Source organism: Saimiri boliviensis, chromosome 10, assembly GCF_048565385.1.
Source record: "Saimiri boliviensis isolate mSaiBol1 chromosome 10, mSaiBol1.pri, whole genome shotgun sequence".
Lineage (NCBI taxonomy): Eukaryota > Metazoa > Chordata > Mammalia > Primates > Cebidae > Saimiri > Saimiri boliviensis.
Window position 1 is genome coordinate 78510010 of NC_133458.1, and position 27034 is coordinate 78537043.

At 37.0% G+C, this 27034-nt stretch overlaps 1 protein-coding gene across 4 annotated transcripts in view; it reads right to left on the minus strand.

The window, feature by feature from the left end:
- Nucleotides 1-27034, minus strand: part of THSD7A (thrombospondin type 1 domain containing 7A) — an 885997-nt gene that overhangs the window by 771365 nt on the left and 87598 nt on the right. For all 4 annotated transcript variants that reach the window (XM_074379520.1, XM_074379521.1, XM_074379519.1 and 1 more), the window contains exon 2: nt 2304-2386. The gene's annotated coding sequence lies outside the window, so the exon portion shown is untranslated. The remainder of the gene's footprint in view (nt 1-2303; nt 2387-27034) is intronic.

Here is a 27034-nt window from a genome sequence, read left to right on the forward strand (position 1 = left end):
CTGAACTCAGGTGGGTGTGAATGGTAATCACCAAGGAGGGGACACCTATGATAATCTATGCCAAGAGCTGGGCAGTTTATCAAAGCCCATGTATATGTATTGAGCCTGTGTGCCCAAATCTGTGTATCGGGCCTGCATGCCCAGAGTTTATGTGTCAGGCTTAATGTGTCAAGCCTATGTGTATGTATCGGGCCTGCATGCACAAAACTTATGTGTCAGGTTTGTGCGTCTGGGGCCTATGTGCCAAAGCTGTGTCCTGAATGCCCAAAGCTATGTATTAAACCTATGCCTCCCTTGGCCTAGGAGGTAGGGTGTAAGATACTTGGATGTGCTTTGCTCAAAAATTAGGCCAAGGCAGACGTCCAGGCCTGCATGACTCAGCGAGTTTAAGATTAGGCACATACTCCACTTGTTATATAACTGTTTGTGTAAGCTCATACTTGGCTCTGAGCCACTACTGCCTGTAGAAGGTATAACTGCCCTGCTGATACCGTACAGGTTCCTAGGCATGGCTTAACATGGTCCTGGCACCCAGAGAAAGAGAGAGAGAGAACAAGAGCTGTCCATCTGCAACACAGAGGGGAGCCATGGTAGGGCTCGTTCTGGTCCTGAGAGAGAGAAAGAGTGAAGCTGCTGACCCTGAAGGCATGGGAGAGGCTGCCACGCAGCTGCAGGCATGGGGGCAGCAGGAGCCGCAGAGCCGGAGCAGACAGTGGAGATAAAGGTGGACAGTGTAAGGGAGCTGACGTCAGTAAGCTATTGATGAGAGAGCCGCTAAATAAAAGTACCTTTCACCTGCCTATGCCCTCCACCCCGAGTGCTCTTTCAGCTATCTGCCATTCATCCATCCACTCCCCTTGGACCTCAGCTGAGGCTAGAACCTGATAAAATTAAAAAAAAAAAAAAAAAGTGGGGAGATCCCATAGATTTAACTGAGAAGAAAGGAAAAGAATGACATCATTTTCAGAGATTTTTAATATGTAATCTGGCACAAATCAATAATTTTCCAGAAATAGGATTATCTAGGCCAGGCCTCCCGAATGCCAGCTGAATTTTCTGAACCATTCTCTCAATGTCCACAAGGCGAGTAGCAAATGGGAGATATTATTAGATACTGCCAATTAAGCAAGGGTTAAAATATGTTCATTTTTAGGTAAATAATTCAACAAAAATTGGCAATTCACAGAGTTGTGAACCAGATGAATACAAACTATGAATCTCTGATTAAGATTCTCAGAAATGTCTGTCTTTGATGAGTCCATTTTGGAAGTGCTTTCTGTAGAAGAGTGACTTAGGGAGAAAATAGCAGTATGGAGAATAGAGCAAATACCCACTATGAGGCCTAAGTTGAGGAAAAGTAGGTCATGCTTTCATACTTAGCTTAGCAATCTAAGGGAATTATATATAGAAATCTACAAAGTACTCATCTGACAATTTATTAAATAATTTTTTCTGCCATTTCATAAAAGGGAGCTTTCACTTTTCAGACTGATCCTTTTTATTTCTTTTTTTAAACCCATCACCCACTCCTCTCATGAGTAAAATACTTAAAATTAAATGTTGAGCATATCTTATTAGCGTTTGACTTATACATGACAAGTATGTGTCTTTTGTTGAGTTATCACTGCTGGTCTGGTAGGTTTGTTTTATTGCTTGCCACATATTTAAAAGGCCCTCTTCAGTTAGATCACACTGAGCTGAAAACAGAAAAGATGCTATTGAGGAGTCTGGGGATGTCATTCCTTCAGTAAATGACTTTAGCATAAAAAGGAGATGACAGAAGGATTCTTAACGAATCCCAATATTTGAAGAAAAAAGACTTTCTGGATTGCTTCTGTTATAAGATGTTATAAAGGGAAAGTGAGGTTCTGAACAAGGATTTATTATGGGACCTAGGAATCATGAAATGACTCCTACACCCCTGAGTCACGATGAATAAAGGTTTAAAATGAAGTTTTTCAAAGAATGCAGGGATGGGGAAGTATTATCATTCAACACCAAGTCAAGGAAGAAGAGCTGAGAAGAGGGAGGGGACACGTCCTTGGCAGGTGTTAGACCTTTATCTGGAAAACACACAGAAACCAGGCACCTGGCTATCCTTCTAATGGAAAGTACAGGAGAGATTCTCCCCACATGGAAATCAGCAGGTACTCCCAGGGTCTTAAGGAAAAAGAATGCATGAGGATTTTCCGCAGACCAAGCGCAGGTCACACAAAGGAGCAAGTACGGGATTACATAAGTTCTTGTCCATGAAAACCACGGGAGGAGTTGTGAAGACCTCAGCAAAAGAAGTGATAACTTACCAGTCAAAATGAAGATCCAGCAGAGAACTGCAGGTGAGAGATCCTCAGCGACGAGTGTTTCCGGAATAACCAAGGAGAGCACTCTACAAGAAATACACATGAGGAAAGATGGCTTTAACTCCTGCCAAATGCAACAAACCCCGGGGCAGAACCAACCATACTTTAAGCAAAAATGTTCCTCTTCTCCCTCTCCTCTGCTCTAAGCCCTATGCTTGCAGGAGCAGAGAAGGCAGGTACGGAAGGAGAAAAGAAATAAATCACTTTCCCTTCTCCAACTATAGGCATTCAGTCTACTCAGCAGGCCCAAACTCATGGAGCAGAGAGCCCTCAACTTCAAATCAGGCTCAGAGATTTTATTGTTATGTGAAATTTGAAAATAAAATCATTAAAATAAAACTTGTTTGATCAAAGGATTAAGAATGACTAGAAAGGGCCGGGCACGGTGGCTCAAGCCTGTAATCCCAGCACTTTGGGAGGCCGAGGCGGGTGGATCACGAGGTCGAGAGTTCGAGACCATCCTGGTCGACATGGTGAAACCCCGTCTCTACTAAAAATACAAAAAATCAGCTGGGCATGGTGGCACGTGCCTGTAATCCCAGCTGCTTGGGAGGCTGAGGCAGGAGAATTGCCTGAACCCAGGAGGCGGAGGTTGCGGTGAGCCGAGATGGTGCCATTGCACTCCAGCCTGGGTAACAAGAGCGAAACTCCGTCTCAAAAAAAAAAAAAAAAAAAAAAGAATGACTAGAAAGGCCAAAAGGCTTGCTTTAAGATCAGAAGAACTAGGCTATTGTTTAAATACATACAACAGGGAAAATAAAAAATAAGTTATCCTACTATGATTAATATATCCTAGATCATAATTTTTCTTACATTTAAAACTTACGTTTCAACAGATGAAACTGGAAAAGGTGAGTAGAAATTTTAAGACAACAGATTTTGGCTTATGAATAGATATTGCTAGAATATAGCTTTCTGATCCTAGTTTTCAGGGGAAACATAGTATCAGAACTAGCCAGATTCCTCTACAATTCTATTCCAGTTACTACCATATCCATCTCCAGTAAGTCCAGATAATCTGTCCCTCTTTATAAATCACAGTATGTGACTAGAATTTGTTGGTTTCTATTAAAACATTTTATCAAGAATAATGGCATAACTGGATTTTAACTATACTTCACTCAATGTACAGTTCTCTGCATCTACTGTTCCAATAAACACTTGAATAATTTCTTTTTGGTTATTATAGTTATGTGTATTCTTCCATGAACTTAGATTTCTGATATAATTCATACTTGTTACTCATATGATAGCCTTTTCAATTCTCTGCATAGGATCTTGATAACTGTTCTCTCTCATTTGTAACCATATGAAAGCAGAGTTTGCTCATTATTCAAAGTAAATGTTAAGATACACTGATGGACTGAGCCCAAGACTTCATGATTCTCCATGGTAATAAGTAGATCTCAGTACAAAGAGATTTATTTTATTTAGTAAATTTTAAAATGGTTTTAGGCTGATGAAAAAATTCAGCAGAAAGTGCAGAGTTCCCATTACTTTCTCAACCCCCTCTACTTCTCTATCACATAGTTTCTCCTTTGTATTAGTATAGTACATCTTGTATTCCTGGTGCATTTATTATAGCTAATGAGCCAATACTGATACGATATTACTAACTGGAGTCCGCTCATTTTGTTTTACAGTTCCCTGGGTTTTGACAAATCCATAATGTCCTGTATCCACCATGAAAGTATGATGTCATACTTTCATGATACTTTCACGGTGGATGAAAAGTATCCACCAGGAGCTTTGGTCAAGAAAGCACATGGTGCTTTCTTTGGTCACCTGTGCTTTTCCACCCATCCTACCCCTTCCAACTCCCCAGCAACCACTCGTCTTTCTACTGTCAGTTTTGCCTTTTCCATAAGGTCATATTGTTGGGTATGTATGGCTACATTTTCAGACAGGTTTCCTTCATTTAGCAATATGCATTGAAGATTACTTCATAAAACTGCAGTAAGAAAACGACAGACTAAAAATTGTTTTAATTCAATAAGCACCACATCAAAAAGTTCAAAACAGAAACTATGGCTAATTAACAGAAAACAACTCAAAACTATTCTTCTAAGCAAAAAGTCTAATAATAAGCAGGAAACAAAAGATGGATTTACATGACATACACATTAAACTTTATTATATAATAAAATAGCAAATTATTTAAGTCATATCCAAAGTAGTTTGTGCTAATTTAGACTGAAGATATCAAGATACAGAAAGACTATAATGGATGTCTTTTGAACTAGACATGAAAATGATGGAAGCATTTATCATAAAAAGGAATGATTAGCAATAAAATCTCCTGTAAGTTAAGAGAAAGAAAAGGCAAGCCACAGAATGGGGAAACAATATTTGCCAAACATATCAGAAAAAAGAACAGGTATCCAAAATATGCAAAGAACTCTTAAAATTGAACAACAAAAAAATCCTATTTAAACAGTAGGTGGAAAATCTGAACAGATACTTAAACCAAGGAGATATACAAATTGAAAATAAGCATATAGAAAGATGCTCAACATGTCATTAAAGAGGTGTAAATAAAACAACGAGATGCCACCACACAGCTATTACAATTACCAAAATACAAAACAGCAATAACACCAAATGCTGGCAAGGATATGGTACAAAAGGTACTCTCATTCACTGCTGGTGGTAAAGCAAAATGTTACAGTCAATCTGGAAGAGAGTTTGGCAATGTCTCATAAAAGTAAACATGGAGTAGAGACAATCCAAGATGGCCGAATAGGAACAGCTCTGGAATGCAGTTCCCAACAAGAACACAGAGGGTGAGTGATCATCGCATTTCCAAGTGAGTTTTTACTGCCCACAGACTAGGAGATTCCCCAGGCAGAAAACTGCCATGAGTCTCCAGCATAGCTGTTTCAGCTGGCGCAGCAGGTATCCACACCAAAAACTCACAGAAATCTGGGTGGTCATTTCAACTGGTGCCTGTAATGCCTGAGAGACAGAGTCGCCCATTCAACTGAAGAAAAGGGGGCTGAAACAGGGAGCCAGGTGATCTGGCTTGGTGGGTCCAACCCCCACAAAGACCAGCAATCTGAAACACTCTGGATTGAGAATTTCACAGCAAATACAGGTGGACTCAGGATGGTCCAGCTCTGTGGAGGGAAGGGTGACCGCCATTACTGAGGCAGTCGATCGCTATCAAGGCAGTCTGCCATTACTGAGGCAGTCCATCATTACCAAGGCAATCCACAATTACAGAGGCAGTCTGCCATTACAGAGACAGTCCACCATTACTCAGGCAAACCACCATTACCGAGGCAATTCTAACTATACCTCTATAAACAAAACCTCAAGGAAGTTCACACAGCAGCTGGGTAGAGCTCATGGCAGCTCAACAATGCCTCTGCTGGCAGACTGTGACTAGGCTACCTCCTTACTGGGCAAGGCATCTCTGAAAAAAGGCAGCAACACATCAGGAACTTATAGGTAAAGCCCCACTTTCCCTGGACAGAGCACCTAGGAAAAAAGGCAGTTATGAGTTTTGCTGCATCAGACTGAAACATACCTCCCCAGCAGCTCTGAACAGAACAAGGGAGCTCACAGCTCAGTATTTGAGCTCCTGTAAGGGACAGACTGTCTCCTCAAGCTGCTCCCTGACCCCTGTATATCCAAAGAGACACCTCATAAAGGAGAGCCCAGGCTAACATCTGGCAGGTATCCTTCTGGGAAAAAGATAATAGAATAAGAAACTGGCAGCAACCTTACTGTTCTGAAGCCACTGCAGGTCAGCTCTAGGCAAGCAGGGTCTGGAGTGGACCTCTAGCAGTCCTACAGCAGGGGGTGCTGACTGTTACAAGGAAAACTAAAAAACAGAAATAACTTCATCATCAACAAAAAGGACCTCTACTCAGAGACCCCATCCAAAAGTCATCAACTACAAAGACCACAGGTAGATAATTCCACAAAGATGGGAAGAAGCCAGTGCAAAAAAAGATGAAAACAGCCAAAACCAGAATGCTTCTCCTCCTTCAAGGGATCACAACCTTTCACCAGCAAGGGAACAAGGCTGGATAGAGAATGAGTCTGAGGAATTGACAGAAACAGGCTTCAGAAGGTGGGTAATAACAAACTCCTCTGAGCTAAAAGAACATGTTCTAACCCAATGCAAAGAAACTAAGAACCTTGAAAAAAGGTTTGATGAAATGTGTATGAGAATAAACAGCTTAGAGAAGAATATAAATAAATTGATGGAGCTGAAAAAGACAACACAAGAATTTCGTGAAGCATAAACAAGTTTCAGTAGCTGAATTGACCGAACAGAAGAAAAGATATCAGAGATTGAAGATCAACTCAATTAAATAAAATAAGAAGGTAAGATTAGAGAAAAAAGAGTGAAAAGAAATGACCACAGCCTCCAAGAAATATGGGACTATGTGAAAAAACCAAATCTACGTTTGATAGGTTTACCTGAATGTGACACAGAGAATGAATCCAAGCTGGAAAACACTCTTCGGGATAGTATCCAGGAGAACTTCTCTAACTGAGCAAGGCAGGCCAATATTCAAGTCCAGGAAACATAGAGAACACCACAAAGATATTCCTCAACAAGAGCAACGCCAAGGCACATAATCACCAGATTCACCAGCATTGAAATGAAGGGAAAAATGCTAAGGGCAGCTAGAGAGAAAGGTTGGGTTACCAACAAAGGTAAACCCATTAGACTCACAGCGGATCTCTCAATAGAAAGCCTACAAGCCAGGAGACAATGGGGGCCAATATTCAACATCCTTAAATAAAAGAACTTTCAACCTAGAATTTCATATCCAGCCAAATAAGCTTCAGAAGTGAAGGAGAAATAAAATCCTTTACAAACAAGCAATTCCTCAGAGATTTCATCACCACCAGGCCTGCCCTACAAGAGCTCTTAAAAGAAGCACTAAACAGAGAAAGGAACAACCAGTACAAGTCACTTCAAAAATGTACAAAATGGTAAGAACATTGACACAATGAAGAAACTGTGTCAACTAATGGGCAAAACAACCAGCTAGCATCAAAGTGGCAGGACCCAGTTCATACATAACAATATTAACCTTAAATGTAAATGGGCTAATTGCGCCAATCAAAAGACACAGACTGGCAAATTGGATAAAAAGTCAAAACTCATCAGTGTGCTATATCCAGGAAACACATTTCATGTGCAAGGATACACATAGGCTCAAAATAAAGGAATGAAGGAACATTTACCAAGCAAATGGAGAGAAAAAAAAAAAAGCAGGAGTTGCGATCCTTGTCTCTGATAAAATAGACTTTAAACCAACAAAGATCAAGAGAGAAAAAGAAGGGCATTATATAATGATAAAATAATCAATGCAACAAGAAGAGCTAATTATCCTAAATACATATGCACCCAATACAGGAGCATCCAGATACGTAAAGCAAGTTCTTTATGACCCACAAAGAGACTTAGACTCCCACACAATAATAATGGGAGACATTAACACTCCACTGTCAATATTAGACAGATCAACAAGACAGAAAATTAACAAGGAAATCCAGGACTTGAACTCAGATCTCGACCAAGGAAACCTAACAGACATTTACAAAACTCTCCACCCCAAATCCACAGAATATACATTCTTCTTTACACCACATTGCACGTATTCTAAAATTGACCACCTAATTGGAAGTAAATCAATCCTCAGCAAATTCAAAAGAATGAAAATCATAACAAACAGTCTTTCGGACCACAGTGCAATCAAATTAGAACTCAGAATTAAGAAACTAACTCAGAACCACACAACTTCATGGAAACTGAACAACTGGCTCTTGAACGTTGACTGGATAAACAATGAAATGAAGGCAGAAATAAAGATGCTCTTTGAAACCAATGAGAATGAAGTCACAACATACCAGAAACTCTGGGACAGATTTAAAGCACTGTCTAGAGGAAAATATATAGCAATAAATGACCACATGAGAAGCAAGGAAAGATTTAAAGTTGACACTCTATCATCAAAATTGAAGGAGCTAGGGGAGCAAAAGAAGGAGCTAGAGAAGCAAAATCAAAAAAACTCAAAAGCTAGCAGGAGACAAGAAATAACTAAGATCAGAGCAGAACTGAAGGAGACAGAGACACAAAAAAACCCTTCAAAAAAATCAATAAATCCAGGAGCTGATTTATTGAAAAGGTCAACAAAATAGACCACTAGCCAGATTAATAAAAAAGAAAAGAAAGAAGACTCAAATAGATTGAATAAAAAACGATAAAGGAGATATCACCACAGATTCCACAGAAATAAAAATTACCATCAGAGATTACTACAAACAAGTCTATGCACATAAACTAGTAAACCTAGAAGAAATGGATAAATTACTGGACCCTTGCACCCTCCCAAGCCTAAACTGGGAAAAAGTCAAAACGCTGAATAGACCAATAACAAAGGATGAAGTTGAGGCAGCAATTAATAGCCTACCAACCAAAAAAAGTCCAGGTCCAGATGGGTTCACAGCTGACTTCTACCAGACATACAAAGAGGAGCTGGTACCACTCCTAGGGAAACTATTCCAACAATACATAAGGGGGAATTCTTCCCTAATCATTTTATGAGACCAACATCATCCTAATACCAAAACCCGGCAGAGAGTCAACAAGAAAGGAAAACTTCAGGCCAAGATTCATGATGAACATAGATGCAAAAATCTTCAATAAAATACTGGCAAACCGATTCTAACAGCACATCAAAAAGCTTATCCATCATGGTCAAGCAGCCTTCATCCCGGGGATGCAAGGCTGGTTCAACATACGCAAGTCTGTAAATGTAATCCACCGCATAAACAGAACCAAAGACGAAAGCCACATGATTATCTCAATGGATGCAGAGAAGGCCTTGAACAAAATTCGACAGCCCTTTATGCTAAAAACCCTCAATAAACTAGATGTTGATGGAATGTATCTCAAAATAATAAAAGCTATTTACGACAAACCCATAGCCAATATCATACTGAATGGGAAAAAACTGGAAGCATTCCCTTTGAAATCTGGCACTAGACAATGATGCCCTCGCTCACCAATCCTATTCTATATAGTTTTGGAAGTTCTAGCCAGAGCAATCAGGCAAGAAAAAGAAATAAAGGATATTCAACATAGGAAAGGAGGAAGTCAAATTGTCTCTATTTGCAGACGACATGATTGTATATCTAGAAGACCCCATTGTCTCAGCCCAAAATCTTCTGAAACTGATAAGCAACTTCAGCAAAGTCTCAGGATACAAAATCAATATGCAGAAATCCCAAGAATTCCTATATACCAATAACAGACTTAAAGAGAGCCAAATCAAGAACAATCTGCCATTCGCAATTGCTACAAACAGAATAAAACACATAGGAATACAACTAACAAAGGATGTAAAAGACCTCTTCAAGGAGAACTACAAACCACTGCTCAAGGAAATAAGAAAGGACACAATCAGATGGAAAAACATTGCATGCTCACGGTTAGAAAGAATCAATATTGTGAAAATGGCCTCACTGCCGAAAGTAATTTATAGATTCAGTGCTATCCCCGTCAAGCTACCTAGGATCCTCTTCACAGAACTGGAAAAAGCCACCTCAAATTTCACATGGAACCAAAAGAGAGCCCGCAAAGCCAAGTCAACTCTAAGCATAAAGAACAAAGCTGGAGGCATCACGCTACCTGACTTCAAACTATACTACAAGGCTGCAGTAATCAAAACAGCATGGTACTGGTACCAAACAGAGATATAGACCAATGGAACACAACAGAGGCCTCAGAGGCAATACTAAACTTCTACAACCATCTCATATTTGACAAATCAGACAAAAACAAGCAATGGAAAAAGGATTCCCTATTTAATAAATGGTGTTGGGAAAACCGGCTAACCATGTGCAGAAAGCAGAAACTGGACCCCTTCCTGACACCTTACATTAAAATTAACTCCAGATGTATTAAAGACTTAAACATAAGACCTAACACCATAAAAACCTTAGAAGAAAACCTAGGCAAAACCGTTCAGGACATAGGCATAGGCAAGGACTTCATGACTAAAACACCAAAAGCTTTGGCAACAAAAGCTGAAATAGACAAATGGTATCTAATTAAACACCAGAGCTCCTGCACCGCAAAAGAAACAATCAGGGAAAAAAATTTTGCAATCTACCTGTCTGACAAGGGGCTAATATCCAGAATCTACAAGGAACTAAAACAGATTTACAAGAAAAAAAAAAAAAAACAAACAAACACATCCCATAGTGGTGAAGGATACGGACACCTTTCAAAAGAAAACATATATCAGGCCAACAAACATGAAATAATGTTCACCATCACTGGTCATTAGAGAATGCAAATCAAAATCACAGTGAGATACCATCTCATGCCATTTAGAATGGCGATCATTAAAAAATCTGGAGACAACAGATGCTGGAGAGGATGTGGAAAAATAGGAACACTTTCACACTATTGGTGGGAGTGTAAATTAGTTCAACCATTGTGGAAGACAGTGTGGTGATTCCTCAAGGAACTAGAAATAGAAATTCCATTTGACCCAGCAATTTCATTTTGGGGTATATGTCCAAAAGATTATAAATCATTCTATTATAAAGACACATGCACACATATGTTCACTGCAGCACTGTTTACAATAGCAAAGACCCGGAACCAACCCAAATTTCCTTCGATGATAGACTGGACAGGGAAAATGTGGCACTTATATACCATGGAATACTATGCAGCCATAAAAAATGATGAGTTTGTGTCTTTTGTAGGGACATGGATGAACCTGGAAACCATCATTCTCAGCAAACTGACATAAGAATAGAAAATCAAACACCTCATGTTCTCATTCATAGGCAGGTTTGAGCAATGAGAACACATGGACACAGGGAGGGGAACATCACACTGGGGTCTGTTGTAGGGGAACTAGGAGAGGGACAGCAGGGAGCAGGGAGCTGGGGAGGGATAACATGAGGAGAAATGCCAGATGCAGGTGATGGGGATGGAGGCAGCAAACCACTTTTCCATGTATGCACCTATGCAACAATCCTGCATGTTCTGCACATGTACCCAGAACCTAAAGTGCAATTAAAAAAAAAATATATATATGTAGATGTATATATATTATATACATATGTATATATATAACATATATACATTAAATATATACATATATGTATATGTATATAAATATATGATATGCAGATGATATAATATTGTATGGATGTTAATCACATGATTTTGATCAATACATTCTGGTTACGTAAGCGAATGTCCTTGTATTTAGGAAGTGCGTGCTGAAGTATTCAGGATAAAGAGGAAACTTATCTACCACTTATTCTTAAATGACTCAGAAAAAAACAATACAGTATAGGCCAGGGGCGGTGGCTCATGCCTGTAATCCCAGCACTTTGGGAGGCCAAGATGAGCAGATCACCTGAGGCTGGGAGTTCAAGACTATCCTGGCCAACATGGTAAAACTCTATCCTTACTAAAAATACAAAAATTAGCTGGGTGTGGTGGCAGATGCCCGTAATCACAGATACTCGGGAGGCTGAGGAAGGAGAATCGCTTGAACTTGGGAGGCAGAGATTGCAGTGAACCAAGATCATGCCACTTCATTCCAGCCTGGGCAACAGAGTGAGACTCTGTGTCAAAAAAAATAAAAAAGAATACAGTATATACATACGTAGTGTTTGTGTGGAGAGAGAGCATAAGAAAGAATGCCTCAGCCTCCTGAGTAGGAACTACAAATATACACCATCACACCTGGTCAATTTTTGTATTTTTTGTAGGGATGGGGTTTTGCCATGTTGTCCAGGGCTGGTCTCAAACTCATGACCTCAAGTGATCCGCCTGCCTTAACGTCCCAAAGTACTATGATTACAGGCATGAGCCACTGTTCCCCAGGTGAGTTAAAAAAAAAAAAAAAGAAAAGTAAACATATTATAGTCCCAGCTACTCAGGAGGCTGAGACAGGAGAATTGCTTGAACCCAGGAGGTGGAGGTTGCAGTGAGGCGAGATCACACCACTGCATTCCAGCCTAGGTGAAAGAGCAAGACTTCACCTTAAGAAAAAAAAGGTAAACATATTCTCTGGGATCTTATGGGCAATAATGCTTCTTGGTATTTGCCCAAAGGAGTTAAAACTTATGATTACATATTAATATTTGTAATTGCCAAAACCTGGAAGCAACAATTATGTTATGTAATAAATGAATGAACAAACTGTGATACTTCCGTACAATGAAATATTATTTAGCAATAAAAAGAAATAAACTGTCAAGCTATCCAAAGACATGGAGAAACTTTCAAAGCATATTTCTAAGTGAAAGAAACCAATATGAAAAGGCCACACAGAATATAATTTTATATACTATATATATAATTTTGTATACACTATGGAAAAGGCAAAACCATAGAGATAGTAAAAAGAACAGAGGTTACTGGGATCTCAGAGAAGGAAGGGAGGGAGGAATGAATAAGTAGAGCACATAGAATTTTTAAGGCAGTGAAACCATTCCGTATTACACTATAATTGTCAAGATATGCCATCATACATTTGTCTGAACCTACAGAATATAAAAAAAGAGTGAAGGCTAATGTAAACTATGGGATTTAGTTAACAAAAATGTGTCAATATTCATTTATCAATAATAAAAAATGTACCACACTAATGCAAGATGTCTATAACAGGGGAAACTGTGCAAGGGAAAGGGGAATATATGGGAATCTCTCTGTATATTCTGCTCAGTTAATTTGTAAACTTAAATTGCTCCAGAAATGCAGTCTATTTTTTTTTTGATCTCTTGAATAGCATGCAGCAAAAATTTGTTTAAGAAGATAGTACCAATCATGAAAGAAGGTGGCAGGGACAGAGAAAAAGAGAAAATGAAGGGTATGTTAGAAAGGATAATGAGAAAGAGTGAAAATATTTACAACATGGTCATATGCATCCACAGATGGATGTTTCTAGAGACATGGTGGTCCATGGCATCACTGCAGAGAGAGTTCTAAGACTCATGGTGAAGAAGCTTCCATGAGTGATGGTTTGCACTCTAAGTCACATTCAGTCCTTAAAGATACTTTCTTTATATAAATCTCTAGCTTAAAAAATCTTACAGAAATTCCCTAATATTTGGGTATTTATTTTTTAAACCTTTAAATTTGTAAGATAGGTTAGAAAAAACAAAACTCATCACTACCCAAAAATATTCCTAAGTGAATTGACCATTTATAAAACCTGTTACTAACTTTTCCCCATTAATATCAGTTACCCACCTCACTGCTCAATTTCTTTACTGATTGCCAACTGGAGCACTGAAGATACCATGTGAATGAAATTCAAATCAAGTACAGAGTGAAATAGAAAATATAGTGAACTATTAAAAATGATATTAGGAAGGTAGGATTAGAAACTCACATACAAATGGAAATGCATCAAAGTCAAATTTAAAACTAAGAAAAGAATAATATACCTAGCTAAGCTTCAGAAAAGAACAATTTAAATATCAAAGCATTAATAAAGATCTCTGGTAAAAATGGGTAGTGCGTCATGTCAGATTTTTTTTAAAGGAATTCTCTTAGAGATTACGCTGTAGTACTCAAATGTAATGTGAAAGGAGCAGATTATACTGTCATATCATTTTGTTGGGGAAAATTATAGAAAATTACCTAAACTACTGTAAATAATAAAAAAAAAACTCCATAATTTTTATTTATTTCTCTTACACTTTTAGTTTAGTTTCAGAGGGTACAGGCACAGCTTTGTTACAAGGATAAATTGCATGTTGTAAGTTTGATGTACCAATAATATTATCACCTAGGTAATCAGCATAATAACCAATAGGTAGTTTTTCAATTCTCACCTTCCTCCCACACCCACCATTAAGTGGGCCCTGATGTCTATTGTTCTTTGTGTCCATGTGTACTCAATGTTTAGCTCCCACTTATAATTAAACTATGTGTCATTTAGTTTTCTGTTCCTGCATTAATTTATACAGTATTATGGCCTCCAGTTTCATCCATATTGCTGCAAAGGCCATGATCACATTTTTGTTTACAGTTGCTTAGTACTCCATGTTGTACATGTACCACATTTACTTCACCCAGTCCACTGCTGATGGGCACCTAGGTTGATTCCATGTCTTTGCTATTGAGAATAGCACTGCAATGAATATACCTGTGCATGTGTCTTCATTGTATAACAAATGATATTACTTTGGGTATATACTCAGTGATATGGCTTCACTCGCTGTTCCCACCCAAATCTCATGTTGATTTGTAATCCCCAATGTTGGGAGATGGATCTGGTGAGAGGTGATCGAATTATGGGGGAGGATTTTGTGATAGTGAGTTCTCACAAGATCATGTTGTTTAAAAGGGTGTAGCATTTCCCCCGTGCTGTCTTCCTCCTGCTTGCCATGTGAAGAAGGTGTTTATTTCCACTCTTCTTTCTGTCATGACTGTAAGTTTCCTGAGGCCTCACCAACCATGTTTCTTGTACAGTCTGTGGAACTGTGAGTCAATTTAATCTCCTTTTATGATAAATTACCCAGTCTCAGGTAATTCCTTACAGCAGTACAAGAATGGACTAATATAGAAAATTGGTATTAGGAGTGTGGTGTGCTATAAAGGTACCTGCAAATATGGAAGTGACTTTGGAATGATGATACTGAACATTTTTCACATGCATATTGGTTGCATGTGTCTTCTTTTGAGAATTGTCTGATCATGTCATTTGCCCATTTTTAATGGGATTTTTTCTTTTTCTTTTTTTTTCTTTTTTTTTTTTTTTGCTTATTTTGAACTCCTTGTAGATTCTGGATATTAGATTTTGTTGAATGCATGGTTGGCAAATACTGTCTCCCATTCTGTAGGTTGCCTATTTACTCTGTTAATAATTTCTTTTTATGTGTAGAAGCTCTTTAGTTTAATTAGGTCCTAATTGTCAATTTTCATTGTTGTTACAATTGCTTTTGGAGTCTTTATCATGACATCTTTGCCTGGGTCAATGTCCAGAATGGTATTTCCTAGATTTTCTTCTAGGGTATTCATTATTTTGGGTTTTATAGTTAAATATTTAATCCATCTTGAGTTGAATTTTGTATACAGTAAAAGGTGGGTGTCCAGTTTCAATTTTCTGCATATGACTAGTCAATTACCCCAACACTATTTAATGACTAGGGAGTCCTTTTCCAGTTTCTTGTTTTTGTTGAATATCAGATGGTTTTGGCTGTGTGACTTTATTTCTAGGTTCTCTAATCTGTTCCATTTGTAGCTTTTTGTATCAGTACCATACTATTTCAGTTACTGTTGCCTAATAGTATAGTTTGAAGTTGGGTAGTGTGAGGACTCCAGCTTTGTTCTTTTTGCTAAGGATCAGTTTGGTTATTTGGGATTTTTTTTTTTGTTACAAATGGATTTTAGAATTTTTTTTTTCTAATGCTGTGAAAAATGACACTGGTAGTTTGATGCGAATAGTTTTCACTCTGTGGATTGCTTTGGGCAGTATGATCATTCTAACAATATTGATTCTTCCTATCCATGATGATGGAATATTGTTCCTTTTGTCTATGTCATCTCTGCTTTCTTTCAGCAATGTTTTGTAATTCTCACTGTAGAGATCTTTCACCTTCCCAGTAACCTGTATTCTTAAGTATATTCCTATTTTATTCTTTTTGTCACTATTGGGAATAAAATTGTGCTTTTTTTTTTCAGTGTCTTTTTTCTGTCACATGCTGGAGTGCAGTGCTACAATCTTAGCCCACTTCAACTTCCACCTCACAGGTTCAAGTGATTCTCCTGCCTGAGCCTCCTGAATAGCTTGACTCAGCTCTCAGCTTGGACATTATTGGTATATAGAAAGCTATTGAATTTCATACACTGCTTTTGTATCCTGAAAGTTTCCTGAAGTTGTTTATTAGATATAGGAGCCTTTGGGCAGAGACTACGGGGTTTTCTAGGTATAACATCACAACATCTGTGAAGAGACAAGGTGTGACTCACTGTCCTCCTATTTGGATGCCCGTTATTACTTTCTCTTGCCTTACTGCTCTGGCTAGGACTTTCAGTACTATATTAAATATGAGTGGTGAAAGAGGTCATTCTTGTCTTGTTCTCATTTCTCAAAGGGAATGCTTCCAGCTTTTGCCTGTTCAGTATGATGTTGGCTGTGGCTTTGTTGTGGATGGCTCTTATTATTTTGAGGTGTGTGCCTCTGATACCTAGTTTGCTGAGGGTTTTTAACATGAAGGATGTTGAATTTTATCAAAATTCTTTTCTGCATCTATTTTTTTTTGTTTGGTTTTTAGTTATATCCCTTTCTAAGATGGCATGCTACCAAGGTTTTTTCTTCTCACTACCTATGACATTTTTATCCTAATTTTAAAGTTATTCAGTTATAATGGGCTTTTCGTGATACAATTAGATTTCAATTACAAGATTGCTACCACCACCATTCCAGTACCCAATACTTGTGATCATTTGTCCTCATCCGCAAATTTCTCCCAAGTATGACAGAGAAGAGGATACACCAAACATCTTACATCGGTTCTGCCTCCTCCGTTAAGTCTCTGACTCCCATGTCAGTCACTCTCAAACAGCGTCAGCTCTGAGTTTGGCTAGCCTCAGCACACACATGGTCATTTAAATTCAGCATTCTAACTGATGCCAGCAGAATTTCTAAAACATTAAAAACATAATTTTATAAATTGATCAAAATTTGATACACATCTATGAAGGGTTTGAAAATGCAGTATCCTGTCTATGGCCATGCACCCCTGAATGCACCCGATCTCGTCTGAAAATGCAGTATCCTATAGCGTGGCAGTAGAGTATCATTAGATTTAATTAATATAAAAGAGCTAATTAATATTTCTGTAAATGTAGTGTTTTATCATAAAATTTCCCCACTGATGACCGTCATCTCTATTTCCAAGGCTGTGACTGGCACTATTCCTGGCACTGAAGAGAACACAGGATAAGTAAATTGTGAGATACATGCCTGAAAGTTTCTGTGATCATTTGGAGCTATATTTTTTTAGTTTATAATTTTAAGAAATTACAATGAATCATTATAATTTAATCTAATTTCATTTTGTATTAATTACAATTACAATAGTAAGAACTGTGGCAGATGCTGGGAACAGTAATTCACACCTATAATTCTAACACTCCAAGAGCCCCAGGCAGGAGGATTACACAAGGCCAGGAGTTCAAGACCAGCGTGGGCAACAGAATGAAACCTTATCTCTATAGAAAAATTTAAAAATGAGTCAGGGATGGTAATATGCACATGGAGTCCCAGCTTAAAAAAATCAAACAAAACAAACAAACAAAAAACTATGGAAGAAAAAAATTAAAACTAGCCCAATAACATAGCCAGACTCTGACTCTACATAAAATAGAAAAATTATTCAGGCATGGTGGCTTGTGCCTATTGTCCCAGCCTCAGGAGACTGAAGTGGGAGGATTACTTGACCATGGAAGGATAAGGATACAATGAGCCCTGATCACACCACAGCACTCTGGCCTGGGTAAAAGAGCAAGATCCCGTCTCAAAAAGAAAAAAATAAAAGAAAGAAAGTAAGAAAAATTGGAGACATCATCAAGGAGGCAAAATCTGTTCTGACCCTTTAGAAATATTTAAAATAGACAGAAAAGGAAGTAGATAATCTTCCAAACAGAATTAATAACATAAGAAGTAAAAAGGCAAAAATGAACACTGGCAGTTTCTAAGAGCAATGAGATAAAGGCCTAACAGGGATGGTATTTTATTAAGAAGCAAGGTATACAAAGATAGAGAGGGAGAAATAAATGATAGGTTGAGAATTTTTATCGTATTATTTATTTGCTAAATCCTTAGTTTAAAATGATGATGTCACATAAGTATATTTCCAATTAGCGACGTGTAGGGAACTAATCAAAAAAACACAACGATGTTCATCTGCCCTTGAAATAACTTATTTCTGTATCTGCCATATTTTCCAGCACAGACAGAATCTTTTGAACCTCAACTCATAAAACTCTACAAAGTTTCTTTTTTCTTTAAGAGATGAATGCCTTGCACACCATTCTCATCTGTATTTAATCTCAGAATTGTGATTTTGTATTTTGCTCCCCTGTTCTGAATGATAGAAACCTTTAACTCCCCATTCCCTACTCTATATAATTCCCAGCTTGAAGACACCACTCTGCCAGAAGGAAGAGATTACTCCTTTCTGGTTCCTGCTCCCTGTTTTTTCACAGTACACTGCAAAAGCATAAAAGAAGAAAAATTAAAAGGCAACTCTGGGCAGATCTATGATGCGAGTATGAATTTTTCTTATTGGTTTTATCCATTCTTGTCAGCTTACACTTTGGGGGACTGAAAAATAATCCCTCCATGCCTGAGCTTTTTTACTTTCTTGGCAGAATATGGTTTAAAATGCACATATAATAACACAACTGTCTTTACAATTCCCCAGATATCTGTAGTTATCTTAAATATTGCTTCAAAGGATACTGCTTAAGTGTTGCTTAAGGATAAAAACATCCCTAAATATTGCTACTTTAGCAAGATTATCATCTACAAAATTAGCAAGATTATCATCTACAAAATATTTCAAAAGAATATTGTATTCCCATGGAAAGTGTAATATTTTCTAAAATCTTAAACATAGAATTTTAATGATTTTTAGTTTAAATTTAAATGGGTTTTATGATCATTATTAATATTTGGCACAGCTGTAAGTAGGGCCCATACATAAATTTCTTTTTCAAACAGTAATGCCCATTCTGATAAATGCTTGATTTACAAAATTTTCTACCTCATTCAAAAATATCCCTAGGCAACTTAAAATAATTTATGTCTTAAAATAAGATTGGTTTGTGAATATTTAATATATTCCATACATGCTGCTGCGTTGTTCAGAACTCAACTCTCACACACTGGATATTCCATAAATATTGAGTGACTTAGAATGAGATTTTAACCCAGCAGATGTCTCATCACGAGGATAAAGCCTTAATAACTGCTTATTCAGAATTCATTTGTAGCCCACGAACACATCCCCTTTTATTTTATGTGGAATTTTCTCTAATGTTCTAAAAAAAAACTGTAATAAAATGTGGACTTGCATATTTGAAAAACAAAACTATTTTGTCAATCTTATTAAGAGACATAAAATGTTCTGGCTCACAGTTTAATTTGGGAATTGGTTTGCTGAAACTGACATTAAGGGTAAATGTCTTTGAAATCACCATGTTCACTTTTATTTTCCCCACATTAAGAGATCCTGGAAAATCTCAACATTTGTGAAAACTGCCACGGGGAAACTCACCAATTGATTTATCCTCTAATAAGAAATGACTGACCCTTTTGTTCAGATCTTGGCAGGACAAGATGTGATTAGGTATATATGGAAGTGAAACCTCCCAAGGCTGAGTTTCTACAATCAAAGCAAAACTGAAGACTAAGGCAGTTTCTCATGACTTTTGAGCTAATGAAAAACAAGACTCTGCTGTAGTCCAGTTGACAAGTAAATAACAACTACTGCAATCACATTTCTGTTTAATCCTTGCCAGCTCCTGTTTGAAGCATTAAATAAACTAAGGGAAACATTATGAGAATTGTACTTATGTAAATCATCAGGAACGCATAATTTTCATTTTACAGAGGGAGTCTAGATGAGTAACTTATTCCAGGTTTCACAGCTATTAAGTAGCACAGGAAGGACTCTTACCTAATTTTGCCAATAATCTCAACTACTATACTGAAACCTTCCACATCGGTTAAGAAAAATGTTTGACTATCCTGTGCTGGTTCAGAGATGTATAAGAGGGCTCTTTAGTGTAAATAGAAATCCTGTAAGTGCATCTGCTATGTCTTGTATCAAAATATTACTATTTCTTTCACTCTCTCTCTGTCATGCACACATACACACACAAACGCATATGCACACAATTTAGTCTTAGGGAAGTCAGATTCATATCTCTAGGGCCTAGGGGGGAAAAATAAAAGAAAGAAGAGAATGCAATATAAGATAATAATTTGAAAAGCACTGGGGCAGAATAGAAAGGGAGGAAAACTAGCTGGTAGTTAACATTTGTCGATAATTTCTACGTACTACCTAAAATTCTAAGAGCTTTGTATGTTTTAAATCATTCAATTATGAGAGCAACCCTTTGAAAAAAAGGCACAAATATTATGTTATTTTATTTAAAGGCTGAGCCTCAGGGAGTATAACTATGTCCAAAATCATATGGCTAGGAAATTGTGGTGCCAAGGTTTGCATGCAGTCAGTCTTACTCCAAAGTCCACATTCTTCACCATTAATGATATCATTTTTTGGTTGCTGTTTACTAATTATTTGTTTTAAATATAAGGAGTACAAGATCCAATATATGACAATATGAAATGTCTAGTGTGTGATTAAAAGCACAATCATATTTATAACTTAACTGGCTTATGCTAGGGAGAACATTATCCTTTGTATAAACCAACAATAATGATTAAACATTAATGATAATTGTTTTAAAGAACCAAATGCAACTCTGTATTCTTGAACTGTTACCAGGATATAATTAAGTTTCAATGATACTTTAGAAACATTATGTCATATACACCACAATGTTTTAAGTGTTTATATTTACACACATAGCAGACTTCTATTCTTAAAAATGTGTCTGATTATGGGTCACCTAATTAAGTGCTTACGTTCCCCAATTTCAGTCTGTAGTCTAATGAATAATATCAGAGATATCTTGGGATATAATAACAAACGAGAGATATTTATTTTATGGTGCATTTTACAACCAATTTCAAGAACTGACATGGATGAACCATCATCTACCTTTTACTGAATGGATCAAGTCTGTCTTCAACTACTACCAATGATTTTAACATCACTATACATTAAAGAGAAGAAAATCCCTGTGAAAGTATCAAATGTGTTTCATATTTTTTTCCAAAGCAGCTTTTATCATTACTTATCTAGTTTCAAGTCAAGTCTCTCACATGGTTGTTAAAATTAGAAGGCACCATTTGTTAAAACTCGATACAAAATGTTTTGCTTTAGATTATAGGGACTGAAGAAACGGAGATTAAAGGACTTTGAAGGGCAGATGATACTTATGAAATAACCTATTCATACACAAATGTTCAAAAGCTTTTAGGGAAAAACAGAATGGTTATTTCATACACTGTTTTACATAAAAATGTATTAATTTCAGAAACATAAATGTTAACATAATCATTTTTCTTAAAAGTAAAGCTCAATTTGTCCATTTGCAAGTTTTGTTTCATCTCTAAAATTATTAGTTTCAATATGACCTAATTATAGTTAAAATCATAGCTTATTTTACTTGTTAAATGTATATTAATTGATCCACAATCTGTTTGATTCCTTTCAAATGGAAGGCTAATTTGGTCATTATCATTTATTAAACAAATAATTCCTTTTCCATTTATAGAATTTCTTAAAGGGTTGCATTTTTATTAGCAAACGCATTTCTGTGTATGTACTGTATTATACAAATTACAAATTGACAAACCAAACTATTGTTTACTATATAACCCAGTAAACTCCTATTAAACTCTTTTTTCTCTAAAAAGGGTATATCAAGTGGTTAAGTTTGACAAACCATATAACTCAGAACTATGAAATTTACCATACTTTAAACTTTCAAGCAAAGTATACACACCAGTACATAATAGAATATTTAATATACCAAAACCTAAAATTTAAAAAGTTACAAAATAAGCACTACTAAAATATTTGAAAAAAAAGTATGATGGTTCAAATTCCTTAAATATTTGTTTTTTTCTATCACAAAAGTTAGAAACCAAAAAATGTTGAGAAAAATTGCCAGATTTTGCCAAAGAAGAGACCGCCTATTAATAAATCCTATGGCTTTTTTCAGATAATTTCTAAATGCTTTCTCACAAATTGAAACTAGAGTTTCATATCTGGAACTATGATAATTTATACAACTGAATTTTAAACAATATTATTTTCTAACGCCTTAAAATAATACAACAAATTATTGAGTTATTCTACAAAATCACTTTTGAAGAATTGGCCAAAACCAATTTTTTAAATAATGAAAAGCAAAACAAGATAAAACAAGACATCTTCACAGATGGGCTGCTTTTTATTATAGAGAATGAAAAAGACATATACTTAAGGTTTTTGCTTCCAGCTCTGGCCTTACTGGTTGATCTGGAATGTTGACCTTTCCAAAACTCAGCTATAACATGAAGGTGTAGAACTCAGTAACTTATGAGAATACTTCCAACTCAGATTTACATTTCAAGCTTGCTTAGAACACTTTTTCAGAAGACAAAATGGATGCAGAAAAGAAGTAAATTTTTTAAAAGATACCAATATTTATAGCATTCATTTACACTAAAATGATACTATTTACTGCCTTGAAAATTAAGTGAATTTTCTTACAAGTATACAGCTTATAGGAGATGATACTGTATATCCCAACAAGGAAACTTAGTTAAAAATATAAAGACTCTTCCAAGTTTGGATGAATTTGTACTGATACATTGCCTCCCATTTTGGAAATATTTTATCTCTTCAGTTTTAGAGTTTAGAGGCTGTGAAAAGATGAATGGGAGTTGCACAAAGTTATTTTGTCAGATCCTAGTGATTACATATGTACAAATAAACAAATGACCTTCGTACCGTGTTCAGAAAACGAGCAACTACAGACAAGATGAAAATGCTAAGCTTCTTTCCCCTCACAGCAGAAAAGTAAACCATGGATACTCAACTTTTACATATATATATTAAAGCTCAATTTGCGTTGAGCAAGTCATAATGATCTAGTTTTTAGTGAGCTTGATGCTTTCTTCTCTGGCTGTTTTATGAACTGAGGAAATTCTCCTGGTATGCAAAGACTTGTTTATATAATTTTGCTAAAAGTGAACAAAAAGTCCAGAGTCAAGCCTTGTGTTTATGGGACCATAAAAACCCATTTTGACATTTTTAGTGCCTTCCTGAACACACATCCCTCCTCTGGAATTTAATATTTGTTTTTCATTTTGTAACACATCAGTTTGTTTTCCTCATTAGGAAAGCCAAAGAAAGGAACAGTGATATTACTTCTTAGACGGTCAAGATCTGTGCATGAACCTTTTTAGTGTTTAAATACAAAGTAGTGCTTCTGAGATTTCAGATGTTTACATTTATCCACAGCCACTTGTGCCTTTGATTGTTTGAGTAATTTGAAAACAGTTCAATGGCATCGAGACTTGGACTTCTATAAAATCTCATCTGGAAGTACTAGCTTTGCCCTTTTTTCAACAATTGGACTCCATTTTGAACTTGATCATAAGAAATTCATCAAAAATATTGTCTTTTCTAAAACTGTTGTTGTTGTTTTGTTTGTTTTGTTTTGTTTTGAGACAGAATCTCGCTCTGTCACCAGGCACCAGGCTGGAGTGCAATGGTGCAATCTCAGCTCACTGCAACCTCCACTTCCCAGGTTCAAGCAATTCTCCTGCCTCAGCCTCCCCAGTAGCTGGGACTACAGGTGTGTGCCACCACGCCCAGGTAATTTTTGTATTTTTAGTAGAGACGGGGTTTCACCATGTTGGCCAGGATGATCTTGATTTCTTGACCTCGTGATCTGCCTGCCTCAGCCTCCTAAAGTGCTGGGATTACAGGCTTCAGCCACCGTGCCCGGCCTCTAAAACTGTTTTATAAAAATGGCCAATGGAGTTCTGTTTTGTACCCAGACGTTAATAACTACATATTTAGTTGTATCTTAAAAAGCTATTTTATAGTATGAAGGAGTTGAGGAAATGACTAGTCAGGGAAAATGTAACTGTTTTTCCTTACATTTGAAAGCAATACACAGAATCAAGGAGTCAGACAAGTTGATGTTTTTGGGCACCATTTTCTTCTAGCCCCAAGTAAAAACTATGTTAGTTTTTATTGCATCAACCAATTCATCCTGGTAATTCAATGTAACAGACTGCCACTAGTACCTAAATGAGTCCATACCGAACTAGGAGCTATGACATTTGTGTAAAAATCCATCATCTTAATAATAGCTGTTTGCTTACATTGTGTCAGGGACTGTGCTAATTATAGTCTAATTATCACAAATATGATTTGAAATAGGTGCTAACATCATGCTCATTTACTGATAAAGAACGTACAACTTTGGAAAGATTAAGGACATTGGCCAAGGTTTTATAGCTGAGCCAGAGTCAAAAGAACTATTATGGCATAACCATGTCATTAAAGAAGTTAGACTCCTTTGTGCGTATAAGGAAACTCTTCCTACTCTTTCAACTCTCTGCTGTGGGCAGATTCTTTTCCTGTTCTTTGGTAAAACCTCAGAAAGTAGCTTTTTGGTTCTTTTTAGTCCAAAGAATAGCCTCATTTAGAAGTACACATTTAATGTAATAATCAAAACTTCTGACTTCACACAAAAATAAAACTTTAAAATTTCCCATCCTGGATCCATCTTATGCTGAGAAGCCCATAGCAGTGCTAGGAGTAAGTGCTTTCTTCTCCTCTGAATCTCTCACTAGACCATGTGGCTCAATAGGAGTCAGACACCAGGGGAATGATGGGTAGGAGAAAGGAACAGGTGCATTGTCATGTGGAGGCAGAATTCTCTGGGTGACAAAAGAACAACTCCTGACTGTGGAGAGAGGGAACGTATCTGTCAGTTTCTCAAAGGTTCATCCGCAATGAACTCTAAACTTCCTATGACATAAAATATTCCTCTCTCTGCTTGTGGATTTCACTCACTTCCCTTAGCCCCTGAACTTCTAGAGGTCTACCAATGACCCTCTAAGATGCAAAAAAAATTTCGGAACACCTTCTGGCCAACTCCTTCCCAAACTTAATTGTCAAAACGTATACATCCTTCCCCCACCATATATGTCATTACAGCTCACGCACAACGCGGTTGCTAGCTGTGATCAGGCAAGGGTATGTTTTCAGGAACATGTAAGCATTCATCTCCAAAACTCCAAGGACTATTATTAGACCTATAAGTTGATACTCTGAAACTTCTCCTACTGGATTTGAGAAAGGTAGAAACACTCCCCTCCTTCATAAAGCAGCCCCTTTCCCTCTTCTATGAGCAAAGAGTGAAAGCCTTCAAAATTTGTTCAAACACACCATCTCTGCAGGTCTTCTTGACTCCCCATCAACCTGTAGCTACCCCTAATATATCCTCCTGGTAACTGATGGGCCAAGAGTTGAAAGCTATGTTTCACCATCTCCTTTCCAAGTTCCATGGGTGGAGTAGATCTAAGCGTGGAATTCATTGGGCATAAATTGCTTTCTTGTATCCCTGACAAGAATCTCCCATTTTAACATCCTGTTATGTTATCTGAGAGATTCCTAGCAAAAGGATAATTTTCCAACTGTAACCTTCAAAATAGCTGAGGAACACATTAGAGAATCAAGCCTGCACACACTATCCACCCAACATAAGCAATTTCAAGTAGGACCCCATCAAAGGCTGAGAACTGACTTTTGTTTCAAATTATTCTGTTTCAAATTATTCTGTTTCAAATTATTATTAAACAAAAGAGGAATATTAATGCTTTGTCCTTCAAAATCCTATGGATATACGTAGGTTTATGATATAACTCAACAACAAATTTAATATTTTAGTCATTTTCACATATATTGATAGGTATGTATCATAGCAATATATATAAATAAAGCGTGAGACAATTTCTTTTTCTTTTTCTTTTTCTTTATCTTTTTTCTTTTTTTTTTTTTTTTTTTTGAGAAGGAGTCTCGCTCTATTGCCCAGGCTGGAGTGAGGTGGCATGATCTCAGCTCACTGCAAACTCTGCCTCCCAGGTTCAAGCAATTATCCTGCCTCAGTCTCCTTAGTCACCTGTCACCGCACTAAGCTAAATTTTTTTGTAATTTTTAGTAGAGATGGGGTTTCACCATCTTGGCCAGGGTGGTCTTGAACTCCTGACCTTGTGATCCACCTGCCTTGGCCTCACAAAGTGCTGGGATTACAGATGTGAGCCACTGTGCCCAGCCTATGTGAGATAATTTCTAACCATGGCCTACCAAATAATAAATATTTTAAGTACTTAAAAAATGGTAAAGAGTCATTACAGATACGACTGTCAAAGTAAATTCCAGTAAAGTCAGATTTGGTCCTTGGTATCCTGCAGTTCCTGACCAATACTGGCTATGCCTGCCGGCTGAGAAGGGGCTGAGTTAGCGCATTTTAAATGGATGAACTCACCCAGGCAATCTGAGACAAATGAACCAAAATAGGAATTAAAGGTTTAATTAGCTTATAAATATATTTCTTCATATCCCAAAAGACTTTGAAATCAATCATTCTTAAATATTTTGAGCCGGTTCCTGAAAATTTAACATGGGCGCTGTGCCAAACTCATTTCTACAAATAAAATATTTCAACCAAATAACATACCAAATGCAACTCAAAGTAAAACATTCACCACCTTATGGCATAACAATAAAATATTTGCTAGTTTACAGTTAAATGTTAATCAGCCTCTGTTCACCAGAAAGTCCAAAAAATTCCTGATGGGAAAGAAATGAGGAAAAGGTCATCATCAGAATCACCTGGGAAAGACACGGTCTTTCCTGGCCCAACCCACGTCCTCTTATTAACCTAAAGCTGTCAGGTGGACAAGCAAATTACCAATGAACAGTATGAAACACAGCGTTGTATCATGTCCCCATTT